This window comes from Lucilia sericata, unplaced genomic scaffold, assembly GCF_015586225.1.
Source record: "Lucilia sericata isolate MDLA Ls3-8-SP2 unplaced genomic scaffold, ASM1558622v1 Contig000111F_arrow, whole genome shotgun sequence".
NCBI classification, from domain to species: Eukaryota; Metazoa; Arthropoda; class Insecta; order Diptera; family Calliphoridae; genus Lucilia; species Lucilia sericata.
In genome coordinates, this window is record NW_023994143.1 from 648683 (window position 1) to 661347 (window position 12665).

Consider the following 12665-nt stretch of genomic DNA (forward strand, 5'->3'; position numbering starts at 1 on the left):
GTTAATGTTGTTGTGGCGACAGTAGGCAAGGAGTGGGGGAAAAGTTTTGCTGATTTTTCATTTACGAGTTTTGTTTTATTAAGATAATGTATGGCTAAGAGTAATCATCATCAACACTAGCTTTATTATTAACCATAATTTTATAAAACAAATTTTATCTATTTACGTAAATTTACTTTCAAGGTTTTTTATTATTGTAAATATTTTAATGGGAGGTGTTAAGCATTTGGTACAATTTCGGTTTGAATTTATATATTAACCATTAGGACAACCAAATTAGTGATTTAAACAAATTAAAAAAAATTATCATCAAAGATTTCTAAAACATCATTACATGAATTTTTATATTTTCCATTTAATGTTATTTCTCTTTTGGGTTAGCCTGACTTTATTTAGCGGTGTCAAAATTATTATTATTTTCATATGTAAAAAGGCCTTTTTGTCTGCAGACTCCTTTGTCGTTCTTTTGGGCAAAAATTGCCTTGTTCCCCCAAAAAAAATATTACATACATAAAAATATTACATGTATATAAACACAGACTCGCCTATTTATTATCTTTGAAAATATTTATAAATTTAAAGCTTTTTTTTGCAGCAAAAACTCAGACATGTTTGTAAAAATATGCATGCCAAAGCATTATTTTTTTCTCACTTTTTGGGAGTTTTTTTGTTTGTTTATTTAGTGGCGCCAAATATTAAGTGCAGTAACCTACACGGAGAGTGTATCTAAGCCAACACTGTGCAATCACAAATGTACAAGGGAAACTTTTTCGAATTATTTATTTTTTAAATTATAGAAAGAAGACTTTTTTCCTCTACTTTTACTTAAATTGTTTAGAACAAACTTTAAGATAGATTTAAGTAATAAAAAATTATCTTTTAAAGTAATATGTTTTAATAAAAATTAGGTTAAAGACCTCTTTAGAAAATGAAATTGCTATTGTGACTAAAATTTTGTGCTAAGCTGTAAGTTATGTTGTTAAAAGATATATGGGGTCTTCAGAAAATTTATTTCAACACACACACAGACAGACGTACAGAGAGACGGACGGACATGGCTTAATCGACTCCTCTGTCTATAAGGATCCAGAATATACATTATTGGGTCGGAAAATTATATTGTAGAAGTTACAAACAGAATGACAAACTTATGAGGGAATTCATCTCACGAAGATGAATGGAATAAAAAGAACTTTATATATGGTGGATACATTTTTTAAAAACTACTAGTAAAAGTACTGAATTTTTTACCCCTTAACCGGAATATCGAATGTTTTTATGGGGGCTAAGGTCAAATAAGGGCCGATCATTACGAAAATCGGCAGTAACACTCAGACTTATACAAAACTAAGTTGTGACGATATTTTTATAGATACTTGAACATTTTACATAATTATTAACTCAAGAAGATTGCCCGACCATTAGGAAAATCGGCAGTAACACTCAGACTTATACAAAACTAGGTTGTGACGGTATTTTTATAGATACTAGAACATTTTACATAATTATTAGCTCAAGAGGCTTCCTTATTCAGTGTGCATGGTGGCTAGATGAAATAATGTACCGATTTCAACCATTGCCAATAGGCTTCATCTTTGGGACAAGAAGAAAGCATATTATAAAATTATCTTCAAAATTTCTACCTGTAGCGTGCGCACAAGGTTACATGGATACACTGACGGACGGACAGACGGACATAGCTAATCGACTCAGAAGGTGATTGATTCTGAGCCAATTGTTATACTTTAAGGTGAGTGTAGGACCATTTTATTTGGGTTCCTGCTACCGTTTGCAGAATTTAAATGCAAACAAAATTATCTTAAAATCAAAATTTTTCACAAACAATTGATTCGCGAATCGCCACTTAAAAATTCAGTTTGGCACTTTAGTTTACCACTCACTGTGGTAGCATCCGATTTCTCATGTTGCTTACTGTATGGCAACAGATGTGTCCAAACGTTATTCATTCCTTTTTCTCCTACTTTTTTTCTGATGGCATGTGGTAATGAGATTGTGTTATTTTCATTTCTCTTTTGTACACTTTATGCATAAAGACATCATCAGTTTATGATTGTAAATTATGTAACAAAACGCGGCCGTTTAAATCCCACACAGACACACATTTAAGTATGTACATACATATAAGAAGCCCTGCAGCTTTGAGAGGCGTCAAGTTGTTTTTCTTGGAAAGTATTTTTTTCGAATTTTTTCGAAGTAGTTGTAGTGTAGGATCAGTAATCCTTCTCCTAAGTGTCCTGCTACTAGTTGTAGAAACATCCTCAGATCAGTATAGTACGACAGGTTATTCCATGTGTGTCTTATCCTTATATGTTTGTTTATTTTACAACAAGTATTACGGTTTACCATGGGCGTTTTAAGTAGTCAAGTAATTTTTCCTGTTTTTTTCTGCAGTCTTGCTGCTGCTATTTTTTAACATTGTTGTTTTTGTTGGTGTTGTTGTTTGGCCTGGTTAGAGTCATGTTCGGTTGTTGTTGTTGTTTCCAAGCAAGCTTAACCGTGCGTTACTAAAAGTTGGTCTTTTAGCTTTTTTTCCTCCATTCTTGAGCATTTTTATGGTTTATTTCCTTTCATAGCATCTTTACTCGTACTTCTTGTGTTTATTTATTTTCGTTTTGTTTTTTTTTTTTTGTTAAATCTGTTTGGTTGTATTGTTGGTTTGTTTAAAAGCGTCTAAAATTCAACACAAGAAACAAATAAATAAATAAACAGCAAAGAAATTGCTACAAGTACAAAACCAAATAGCAGACTATAGAAGAAGCCCTTAATACTTGTTTTCCTTTTCCAGTTTAAAAAGAGAAATGACAACAACAACAAAAAATCTTACCCAAAACCTTTTAATTTTGTAAATGAAAAAATTAAAGAAAAAACGAAAATAACCAGAGTCTGAAGAAACTTTAGTGGTTTTTGCTTGAGCTGCATTTTTTCCGTTTTTTTGCCATTTGATATGAATTTCAATATCACAAATTTGCCAAATAAAAAAAGAGGCCAACAGTTTATTAGAGAAAAACAGAAAGGATTTTCTGTAGATAAAAGCGGAAATTAAATGTCATCAATATTTAGTAAACAAATAGTGAAGATTTTTAGTTTTCGTTAGTAAAGTTGAGCTGTTATAATAGTTGTTAGTTGCTTGCAAAAGTATGAGCAAAATTTCGGTTTTTAATTAAAATAGAAAATAATAAAAATGAATTAATTTAATAACGATTTGACACTTTTGCATTATTGCTTCCAAGGGTGGTTAAACATCCCCAAAAATAAGGCAACTAGATTCCTTAAATTTTGCAAAAACAACTTTGACATCCATATAAACACTTGGATTAATAATGGGCGGACTAGAAATGATGGGCGTGGCTCATATCATGTGAATGAGGGACTGAAATTCAACATCTGGCAACCTATATTCCTCAAATTTTGCTGACAACTTTTATATTCATATGAACTCTTGAATTAATAATGGGCGGACTAGCAATAATGGGCGTGGCATATCTTATATGAATTAGAGACCTTAAACTTTAAATATTATAGAAGTTACTTTGTTATTCGTTGTCTATTTAAATATTTTTTGGACATTTTCCTTATAACGGATCCACTTTTTTCCCTTACCCTATGTTATTCCAAAACTATTTGTTCTATTCGAACTAATAAAATTTTACTGCAGTTTTTGTCAAGTTAGATTTACAAAAAAACAACTAAATGACTGCTTCGTTTCATTTTATCTCTGGTAGTTGTTAAACAAAAAGTTAAAAAAGAAATATATTAAACGAAATGTCTGGATGTTTTTCTTATAATCTTCATTTACTTTGTTTTTTGGGCTTTGAGAACAAAGTTTGAATAGAATACTAAAACAGAAGGAAACTCTTGTGGTCAAATTGTGTCAAATGTTTGTCTAATTTGAATAAAACGTACCCAATGAATCTTTGCATTTCAGCAGGAAATTAAACAAATAGAAGTTTATCAAATGCTGAATAAAATTGATTTTGAAAGTAAGCTGGATTGTTTTTTTTTTTTTTTTTTTTTTTTTTTTTGCAATAATTTTATTAAAATATAAAGAATTCTTTGTAAATTAATAGTCAATAACAAATTGACAATTGAATATGGGTTTTATTCAAAAAGTAAAAAAAAAACAATTTAGTCATTTTATGTACTGTACATTTTATGTAATGTACATTATTTAATCAGTTTTTAGTTCTTTTCTTTTTATTTTATTTAAAAACAAATCAGTTTATTGCCAACTTTAAAAGTTTTTAAAATATCTACTTAATACACATTTTTTCTCTTCTCTTTACAGGTATTTTTTTGCTAACAATTTCTAATGGAAATTACTTACTATAGTATTCTAATTTAGCTATATATACTTCCATATAATAATTTCTAACATTTGTAAGTATTTATTACGATAATATGTTTTATTTTTTTTTTGCAAATTACTCTGGAAAAGATAGAAAAATAATAGTATTAACAATTTGTAAGTTTTATAGTTATATGCCACATTTAACAAGTTTAATTGAATAAAGTTTTATAAGCAGCAAATAACAGGAATATATACATATCTATATGTAAATAAAGTCTATTAGAAGTCAGTATAAGAACATGTTGAATATTGTAAACTGTTTGTTACAGTGAAGAAGGATATATAAAATACTATACAGTGTGACCGAAAACTAAACAACTAAATTTGAAATTAAATTTATATATATAAATTTTTAAAATTATTCTTATTTTCATTGATTGTATTTCTTCGGATTTGATGTAGATACATCCTTTTATCAACCTGTATCAAACGTATTAAATACTCCTAGATACGCTTCGAGTTTAAGCTTTAAATTTGAATACAATTATTAACCTCGCACAGTGAGACATTTGGTACTTTTAGAACGACAAAAATAAAAAATTAAACGCTTTCCAATTGTCTTGCTTGTTATTATAGTTAACAGTAAACATTCCATATACTATAGAAAAATAACTAAAAATATTGCAGAGTTCCTTTAACCGGAAATATAGGTGCTCAAAGTTGCTACTTTTAAAAATAAAATAATTTTCTTGTAATACTCCTGAAGCGACATATTAATTTTGAATGCGTATATCTTGGTAAATATTTCAGATATTTATATAGTTTCTTCAGTGTATTATAATTTAGTACTTCAAGATTATTCTGCAATGATTTTTTAGATAAAAGCTCAATTTTAAAGGTTTTATTTTTAACTCTAAGGAAAAATAATATTAATAATAAAAAGATATTTAAAAATGATATTTTTAATGGAATAGATCTAATGACTGCAGCCAATTGCAGTTATCTAATTATAACCTTTGCATAGGAAATTTTCTATAGAAACATATATATGAAAATTGGCTGCGATCTTTTGCGATCTTCAGAGATATTCAAAAAAATTAGAGTGTCCTATAGAATTTAATATGTTTTTTTTTTAAATTAAGTGTAAACTCACGTTAGGGGTATACATAAATTTTGGCCTTGGCACCATGTATTAGCCCACAATTAGTGCTTTTAAAAAACAATTACTTAAGCCAATCAGGTGTCATAGCTTTATTTAAAAATTAAAATTTTCTGTTTATTTCCAGATTTAAATTCATTGATTATAAATGTATTTTTTTCTTTGTAAAAACCGCGGAATTTTTATTTTATTTTAAATTTTAATTAGAGTATAAATTTTTTGTTAATGTTGCATTCAATTATTTGCAAATATTTGTACAATTTGATAAAAATTTCTAAGAGTGACTACCCTAATATTAATTAGGGTGGTTATATAAAGCATGTTTTTAAAAATTATAGAAGAGCATGCACTAAAACTGCAATGCAGAGCATTTGAGACAAATCGGATAATACTAACCGTTTAAAACAGTATCTAAACGTTGAAAATGTGTTTAAATAGGAAAATGTGTTTTATTAACTTTTTGCAGTGACTGTGCTACAAATATTTATATTTTGCATTTTCTTATAAATAAATAGCAATCTGTATAAAATTGTCTTTTTAAAAATATATAAAAATTCAAAATCGATTGCAAAAGTTTTGTGATATATGCGACCAAAAATTAAAATTTTATTCAATATATACTTGTAAAAAATGGGCGTGGCAGCAGTCTTATCGTGCTGATTATTATGTGGAGCGTTTGGCCAATTGTTTGCAAACTGTAACTAAAATTAGAACTCAATATCACTAAGATTTGATTAATGTCGTTCTAAAAGTGCCAAATGTCTCACTGTTCCTCGATTATGTTTGTATACGAACTATAGAAAGATTTTAACTAGATTGTGTGGTGTATAACATATAAATGAACAGAACGATTTATATTTTGAATACAGTTTTTGTTTTTAGCGAGTAAGTAAGATCGCATCAAAAGCTTCTATATCGTATAAAAATGATCCATTTGAAGAGACAGACATGAAAACGTAATATTTCAAAAGATAAAGCTAGGTCTAGTATTGTAATACCTGTTTTAAGCTGTTTAGAATGTAGTCTTTGGAAAATACTACTAAAGATGACTACTATTTTATTCGATCGGTGTTGAATGCTTCTATTCTGGGCCTCAAAAGATGAGCAGTTCTTTAAATTTAAAGGATTCGGTCGTATGGGTGCTAGGCGAAATAATAGATTTATATCAACCAAAATCAATAGGGTTTGATCTTCGGTAAAAATTTTCGAAAATTATAGATTGAATTATCTTCAAAATTGACAGACGATGGAAAAACATGATTTAATCGACTCAGAAAATGAAAATGCAAATAATTAAAATATAACACACAACACCCCTCTCCACTAAACTGGTGTAGGGTATCATAATTCCCTTATTTTTCAATTTAACACTCATACACTTAACGCGTTGAAATAAAATTGAGAAAGGCCACAAATAACACAGGCCAACAAAATAAAGGATCGGGAAAACTTTTGAAACCAATTCGACTGAATTTAATGTATTTTTAGCTGCTAATATCTGATATCTGTCTATCTTTATCATCCACAATTTTATCGCAAAGTGGCATTGCCTGTTTAGTTCAAATACTACGGACATTCTATATAATTATAAAAATTTATTTACGTTTAAGGGTTAATTTTGATTTTTTTCAATGTCATCATAAATACGGGTCTCTATTATATATTTTTCCTAAGTTTGATTTTAATCCATTGAAAACAAAATAATATTTCACTATGGTTTCATAAAAAAAATACCAATATCTCATAGCATGAGTTTGACCTTCACAGTTTATGGGTTAACATTATTCGATATTACTAAAATTTCAGATATATATTTCCAATTATCTGGAATTTTATATTCTGAAAATGCATTTAAAATACATAACAGTAAGGAATTAAGGCTTGATTTTCAAAAATATTACCAAAAACATGTTTTCTTGGAAATCCTCAAAATTCGAATCACTGGTACTGTGTGGGTATCGACCTAATTTCTTTACTATTTTATTCCCTACTTTATTGTCCACAAGTCTGTCTGTCTATAAGGTTTCCCATTTATTTTTGCAAAATTTTAAAATTTGCTTAACAAAATTTTCAAGAGTTTGAAACTGGAGTTTTGAAACTGCTGTCTATAAGGTTTCCCATTTATTACTATACCCCAATAACGGTTTACACTATCTAATGAAGATAAAACTCACACTTAAGTTAATACGAATATATTTATATATATTTAATGGTTTTATAAGATTTTTTCCAAAATATGTTAATTTTTTTAATTTTTCTCATTTAAGTGTTTTGTGACATTAAAGGTTTTGTGACATTGAGGAATTTGTAAGAACTTTTGCAATTTCGGACCAAGATTTGTGTTTTATATATATTAAATATCAAAATGTGGAAAATTGGTGGGTGATACGATCAGCACTTCAAAAAATACTAGAATTATTGAAAATTATGTAAAAAGTTTTTTTCATCGTTGGCCTGTGTAATTAATTATGTATATATAAATATTAAATTTATTTTTTAAGTTTTAAATTTTTAATAGTTTTATGATGCAATAAGCGTTTTTAAGATTTCCTTAAAATATCTTAGAATATTCGATTTTAAGAAAAGTTCTCCATATAAAATAATTTTTTTTATTAATAATCAGAAACCTTTCTATATTGTTCTCCACTGTAGTATGTTCATAAATAAACTTCTATATTACTGGAATTTTTCCACAAAATCATCTTCATCATCAGTGCACGGACAGCATGACAATCTTTAACAATTTGTTTTTTTTTAAATTTACCGACATAAGTAAATTTTCCTGATACACATGTACCATTACTACTGTTTAAAAATTCTGTTTGATTTTTGTATAAAAATTCTTTGTATGACATAACACTAAATTAACATCTACCTGGGCTTTTTTTCCAGTTTTGTGTGCAATGTGCTTTTTTATTTTATGGTTTTGTAAAGGTATTTTCATTCACAACTTTGTTTACATCATTTCCTGTTACTAAGTATTTATCGTTGTAATATGGACACATGCAACGGCAGCAGAAGCAGCAATAGCAATAGCAACAGCCACAGACAAAATAAATATGTAGAAAAAAAAGCATTGCATACGAAAAGGGACAATGACAATATTATAGACAGACTGCTGCCAGTGCCTACTATATGGATATGTATAGTTTTGTGTGTGTGAGTATGTACCTATCCAATTACTTGGATATTCTATAACACATACACACGTTCTCTGAAATATTGAAATGCATACACGTACTCAATTCAAAATAAATGTTAAGGATTTTACGGGGATCCGATAACATCAAGTTAAAATATTCAACATAACTTACAATACAACATGTTTAACTCTCACACACACACACAAACACCCAGATATACAAACATACACACTAGCACACACACTCATACTCATAGTCCAACAACCAACTAAAATTTATAGAAAGCTTAAAGCTAAGTTAACAAGCCAATGAAAGAATAAAATGTGTACGAAAAAAATTTCAAAAAAAAAAGATGAATGAATAGTATACAACAAAAATATAAAAACGATACGAAACGAAATATTTATACACTCTTACAAACACAAGTCCATTCGTCTATATGTATTTATGTGTGTGTATGAAACTGAGATGACAGGACACTTTATTTTGGTTGGTAACGTGTATGTCTGTTTGTTTGGATACCATTTTATATGGGGCCTATAGTCGTCTCCGAGCGTGCAAGCAGAAATGTGTAAAGGGAGAGAGGCAAAGTATGGAAAAAAACGTAAGTATGAGTTAGTGGTGGGATATTAAATGGTCAAACATGGGCAGATATTTTAAACGATTTACTTACTGGCTTAACGTACATTATAGACAATTACACTGAACGAAATCTAGGAAAAGGGAGAGAAAATAAAGAAAAATGCTAATAAGATAAATTTTGATAATTGTTTTCAAAGCTAGTTTGCTTTTGTAGTTTGAATCATTTTGAAATGGAAAATATTATGTATCATCTAAGTTATTTTCTAAGATGTTTTCTTAAAGTGATAAAGTTGCCTAAAAGAAAAGATTGAAAAAATTGGAATATCTGCCAATGGCATGTGTGCTCTTTAGTTACTTTGTACTTAACACAGTGCGAATGATTTATGTTCAAGTTTATAATTTTTGCGGCACAATTAACATACTTAGGAATTTTGAAGTGCAATTCCGGGGGGAAATTTGCATTAAAAACATTAGAAATCATATGCCGTTCTCAAATTATATAGTGTTCGTCTTTGAACCAAAAGATGATCGAATTATCTTAAAAATAGCGACCATATTACAAGATTTATATGTACGTAAAGACGGATGGACACGGCATAATTGACTTCGAATGATGATTCCACTTTTGAAATAGTGAGGGAATGTATATTTATATACATATCTGTCATTTTGATGAGTCCAATTTTAATAAAATTTGTATATGGTTTAAGAGGTAGTAAGTATTGCAGAGTATATTTCTTAATTCTGTGTTTAATGAATGAGATGTTACCTATCACTGACAGATATCAATGAATAGAAAACTGTGTTTATTATAGCTTACAGAATTATAGTGAGTAAGACATAATGGGGTTTTGACGATGTACATATCGTCCCTGTTTTGAATTTTAGTACTATGTAGAATTTTTCTAAATTTTTATTATTATTGCAATGTGTACCTCTACAGGTTGTACTTATATGCATAAAAGCATTTATCGATATGTTTATTGGTTTAGGATTTATCAAAAAGTCCTATGTGTTTCAAATTATGTATATTGATTTAAATCATAACACCACCATAATATTATTTTATTTACATTAGTTAATCTGACACCGTAAATAATGGATCCGCTTTCACCTTTTGGCGCACTGATCAACTTAAAATCACTTTTTGGGGCGATCAAATCTCCGTCCGTCCTTCCGTTAATATTTTTATAGGAACATTTTAGTTAAATTGATATTTTTAAGTAACATAACTAAGGAAAATGTAAACAAAATAATTCGAAAATAACTGATGATCTGCAAAAATAATCTTTACCAAAATATTGGAAATTGTATTCCCTACAAAAGTTGTAATAACATCTGAAGTCGTACGACGAACAATAATCGCGATACATCCAAAGATTTATTACTCATGACCTTTGACATCCATTATATCATTAGGACCGCGACTTTGAGTTCTTTATTTATCTCTTAACACATATTTCGAAAGAAATCTTTAGATCTGTGCATAAAATGGGAAAAAATGTTCAATATAAAAACTGTTTTGCAAAAAGTCCTTAACGCTAAAGTGCGTTAAAAATTCAGTTATTTTTCAAAAAAAAGTATTAATTATATTAGTTAATGAATCCGCGAAGAGGCATATTTTTCTGAAGCATTGCCATATATCAAAATAACAGCTAAATTAAAGTGTTTTTTTGTTATTCTGAAAACTTTGTTAAAATCCACATATTCAAAACAGGGATGATATGTAACACATATAACTACTTTTCATACACATAACTTTAACCCCCTTTTCCACAAACAAAATTTTTATTTTATAAACAGTTTATAAATTAGATTTTGTGTGGAAATTTTGTTTTATAAACCTTTTTTAAAATAAAAATGTTGCTTGTGAATAAGGGGCTTAGTATTCTAATCGACAAATTCGCTAAGTTGATTTAGTTATGTCCGTCTGTCTGTCCTTTTATGTTGTAATCGAGCTACAAGTTGCAATTTTCAAAGCTTTTAAAAACTTTCATTTCGTTACATATAATGCAGATAAGAAAGTTTCCTGAGAATACATTATTATATTATTATTCACTGTGTATTTGTTATTTTCCAGTAACAAATTGTAACATCATTATTACTGTAACTTGCAATATTTAATCCAATAAATCTTTCGGGAAAACAATAAAATAAAGCCATGTAAAAAAAAAAACAAAAATGTCAAAAAAATAGATATACTTAATATAAAATCGTTAAAGCTTAAAACATATAAAGCTTTAAAATTAGGTATTTCTAGATCTTCTAAACACATACTACACTATTCATAAATGACTACTAAAAGTGTTGATGGTTTATAATAGGAATTTTTTATGGAAACCAAAAATAAAGCCTTGTTGTCTCATTGAATAGAGGCGAAAGTAGTATATAGTGAACGAAAAAATCCTTTAATTACATAATAGAATAAATAGTAAACCATCTGTTGGTGAAGTTTTTTTGATTAATGCACTTGTGGCAATATAAAATATACTAAAATATTCCGATTTAATCGGTAATTCTGTATTCTTTTACCATTTGTTACATGCATTGATATAAAATTGAAATAACATATTATTCACCCTATACTTTTGTGTAAATTTTTCGTGGACATTTTTAGCGGTTTTCTCTATTGAAATTTAGTTTTCATTAAATTGAAAATGATATTGTTTTAGAATACCAATACATCACTAAAACATATATACATACATAAATATGTATAAATATTAGGGCAGTTCATTTTTCATGGCTTCAAAACGTAAACAAATTACATTTAGTGTGTTAACAGTTAATCAAAAATTATAATACAACATTTTCATATTTTACCTTGAACATAATAATATTATTGATTCGGACAAGCCGGTGTATGAAAAGGAACTTTGGGAACTTCTGCATTTATTTACATGTGTAGATAAGTATGTATGTATATGTGTACATGTTGTAAATGTTACATTATATACAACATGATACAGAAACTGATATTATATCAGTAACAATATATCGAAAACTATGCTGTTGATAATAAAATGCAGCTCTTTTGTTTGGCCCAGTTAAGTGTACACATTTCTTTTTTGATTTCGTGGTATCGAAACGAAAATTTACATAAATTTTTCAAATTTTCTACAATGTCAATCATATAAAAATTTACGCTTAAGCATTTTATTTGCAATTTATGTGGATATTAAATTAAAATTGCAAATTTTTTTAAGTAAATAAAATTCAATTGAATGTCTTGATTATTTCAAATAATTCGAAACTTTTATTACATATCTATATAGCCAGTCTCTCATGTTTGCCTTAAATTTGGATAATACAGTTACTTGTACAAAGTTCCCAAGATATTTTAATGTCAGTGTACAGCCCATATACAAATATTCATAAGAATGTTACTCCATAACTATATAGCAAGTCTCTCATGTTTGCCCTAAATTTAGATAATACAGTTACTTGTGCAAAGTTCCTAAGATATTTTAAT